The sequence below is a fragment of the Arachis ipaensis genome, chromosome B4 (assembly GCF_059453495.1).
Source record: "Arachis ipaensis isolate K30076 ecotype BB chromosome B4, ASM5945349v1, whole genome shotgun sequence".
NCBI lineage: Eukaryota > Viridiplantae > Streptophyta > Magnoliopsida > Fabales > Fabaceae > Arachis > Arachis ipaensis.
The window spans coordinates 44,399,831-44,403,395 of NC_142439.1; the positions used below are offsets into that span (position 1 = coordinate 44,399,831).

The 3,565-nt window shown below is 36.1% G+C and overlaps 1 non-coding gene across 1 annotated transcript; it reads right to left on the reverse strand.

The window, feature by feature from the left end:
• Positions 1-1,818: 1,818 nt before the first annotated feature.
• On the reverse strand, positions 1,819-1,926 carry LOC148567370 (small nucleolar RNA R71). Its single transcript, XR_015882159.1, has one exon. It is a non-coding gene; the product is annotated as a small nucleolar RNA R71 (small nucleolar RNA).
• Between the last annotated feature and the right edge of the window lie 1,639 nt (positions 1,927-3,565).

Genomic DNA, 3,565 nt, shown 5'->3' on the forward strand with positions numbered 1-3,565 from the left:
TTCGAAAATATCATGCATTCATAGTGTTCTTCATGATCTTCAAGTTGTTCTTGGTAAGTCTTCTTGTTTGATCTTGATGATTTTTTGTTTTGTGTCTTTTATTGTTTTTCATATGCATTTTTCGTTTCTTAGAGTCTAAACATGAAAGATTTCTAAGTTTGGTGTCTTGCATATTTTCTTTGCATTAAAGATTTTTCAAAATTGTGTCTTGATGTTCATCATGACATTCATAGTGTTCTTGGTGTTCATCTTGACATTCATAGCATTCTTGCATGCATTCATTGTTTTGATCTAAAAATTTCATGCATTGCATAATTTTCATGTTTTCATAAAAATTTCAAAAATAAAAAAAAAATATCTTTCCCTTTTTCTCTCATCAAATTCGAAAATTGAGTTGACTTTTTCAAAAATTTTTAAAAATCAAATTGTTTCTCATGAGTCAAATCAAATTTTCAATTTGAAAATCTTATCTTTTTCAAAATCTTTTTCAAAAATCAAATCTTTTTCAAAAATTCTTAGTTATTTTCGAAAACTCCAAAAATATTTTTCAAAAATCTTTTTCCTATTTTTGTATTGAATTTTCGAAAATAACATAAACAATTAATGTTTTGATTCAAAAATTTCAAGTTTGTTACTTACTTGTTAAGAAAGATTCAAACTTTAAGTTCTAGAATCATATCTTGTGATTTCTTGTGAATCAAGTCATTAATTGTGATTTTAAAAATCAAATCTTTTTCAAAACTAATTCCAATCATATCTTTTCAAAAATATCTTCTTATCTTATCTTTTTCAAAAATATCTTTTCAAAATATCTTTTCTAACTTCCTAACCTCTTATCTTTTCAAAAATTTGTTTCAACTAACTAACTAACTTTTTGTTTGTTTCTTAACTTTTTCAAAACCACCTAACTAACTCTCTCTCTCATTTTTCGAAAATATCTCCCCCTTTTTCAAAAATTTCTTTTTATTTAACTAATTATTTTATTTTTATTTTTATTTCAAAAAAATTTTCGAAAAAAAAAAAATACTAACAACTTTCAAAAACCAATTTTCAAAAATCACTAACTCCTTTTCAAAAATAATTTTCGAAAATTCCCCCCTCTCTCTCATCCTATTCTATTTATTCATTCATTAACCAACATTACTTCCTCACATCATCACCAAATTCGAACCCCCTACTCTATCTGTGTTCGAATTTCTTCTTCTTTTCTTCTACTAACAATAAGGATCCTCTTTACTGTGACATAGAGGATTCCTCTTCTTTTCTTTTGTTCTCCTCTTTCTTATGAGTAGGGACAGAGAAAAAGGCATTCTTGTTGAAGCTGATCCAGAACCTGAAAGGACTCTGAAGAGAAAATTAAGAGAAGCTAAATTACAACAATCCAGAGACAACTTGATTGAAAATTTCAAACAAGTAAAGGAGATGGCAGCCGAACCCAACAACAATGCAAGGAGAATGCTTGGTGACTTTACTGCACCTAATTCCAATTTACATGGAAGAAGCATCTCCATTCCTGCCATTGGAGCAAACAATTTTGAGCTTAAACCTCAATTAGTTTCTCTAATGCAGCAGAACTGCAAGTTTCATGGACTTCCATCTGAAGATCCTTTTCAGTTCTTAACTGAATTCTTGCAGATATGTGATACTGTTAAGACTAATGGAGTAAATCCTGAAGTCTACAGGCTCATGCTTTTCCCTTTTGCTGTAAGAGACAGAGCTAGATTATGGTTGGATTCTCAACCTAAAGACAGCCTGAACTCTTGGGATAAGCTGGTCACGGCTTTCTTAGCCAAGTACTTTCCTCCTCAAAAGCTGAGCAAGCTTAGAGCTGATGTTCAAACTTTCAGACAGAAAGAAGGTGAATCTCTCTATGAAGCTTGGGAAAGATACAAACAGTTGACCAAAAAGTGTCCTTCTGACATGCTTTCAGAATGGACCATCCTGGATATATTCTATGATGGTTTATCTGAGTTATCAAAGATGTCATTGGACACTTCTGCAGGTGGATCCATTCACCTAAAGAAAACGCCTGCAGAAGCTCAAGAACTCATTGACATGGTTGCTAATAACCAGTTCATGTACACTTCTGAAAGGAATCCTATGAGTAATGGGACGCCTATGAAGAAGGGAGTTCTTGAGGTTGATACTCTGAATGCCATATTGGCTCAGAATAAAATATTGACTCAGCAAGTCGATATGATTTCTCAGAGTCTGCATGGAATGCAAGCTGCATCCAACAGTACTCAAGAGGCATCTTCTGAAGAAGAAGCCTATGATCCTGAGAACCCTGCAATAGCAGAGGTAAATTACTTAGGTGAACCTTATGGAAACACCTATAACTCAACATGGAGAAATCATCCAAATTTCTCATGGAAGGATCAGAAGCCTCAACAAGGCTTTAACAATGGTGGAAGAAACAGGTTTAGCAATAGCAAACCTTTTCCATCATCAACTCAGCAACAGACAGAGAACTTTGGACAAAACGCTTTTAATTTAGCAAATCTAGTCTCTGATCTATCTAAGGCCACTGTAAGTTTCATGAATGAAACAAGGTCTTCCATTAGAAATTTGGAAGCACAAGTGGGCCAGCTGAGTAAAAGGATCACTGAAATCCCTCCTAGTACTCTCCCAAGCAATACAAAAGAGAACCCAAAAGGAGAGTGCAAGGCCATTGACATAAGTGCCATGGCCGAACCTGTGAGGAAAGGAGAGGACGTGAATCCCAAGGAGGAAGACCTCCTGGGACGTCCAGTGATCAATAAGGAGCTTCCCTCTGGGGAATCAAAGGACTCTGAGGCTCATCTAGAGACTATAGAGATCCCATTGAACCTCCTTATGCCCTTCATGAGCTCTGATGAGTATTCCTCTTCTGAAGAGAATGAGGATGTCACTGAAGAGAAAACTGCCAAGTTTTTTGGTGCAAACATGAAGCTGAATGCCAAATTATTTGGCATTGATGCTTGGGAAGTTGAACCTCCCTTGTTCATCAATGAACTAAGTGATCTGGATCAACTGACATTGCCTCAGAAGAGACAGGATCCTGGAAAGTTCATAATACCCTGTACCATAGGCACCATGATCTTTAAGGCTCTGTGTGACCTTGGTTCAGGAATAAACCTCATGCCCCTCTCTGTAATAGAGAAACTGGGAATCTATGGGGTGCAAGCTGCTAAAATCTCACTAGAGATGGCAGACAGCTCAAGAAGACAGGCTTATGGACAAGTAGAAGATGTATTAGTAAAGGTTGAGGGCCTTTACATACCTACTGATTTCATAGTCCTGGATACTGGAAAGGAAGAGGATGAATTTATCATCCTAGGAAGACCTTTCCTGGCCACAGCAAGAGCTGTGACTGATGTTGACAGAGGTGAAATATTCCTTCAATGGAATGAGAACTCCCTTGTATTCAAAACTCAAGGATCTCCCTCTGCAACCATGGAGAGGAAGCAGGAAAAGCTTCTCTCCAAGCAGAGTCAACCAGAGCCCCCACAGTCAAACTCTAAGTTTGGTGTTGGGAGGCCACAACCAAGCTCTAAGTTTGGTGTTGAACTCCCATATCCAAACT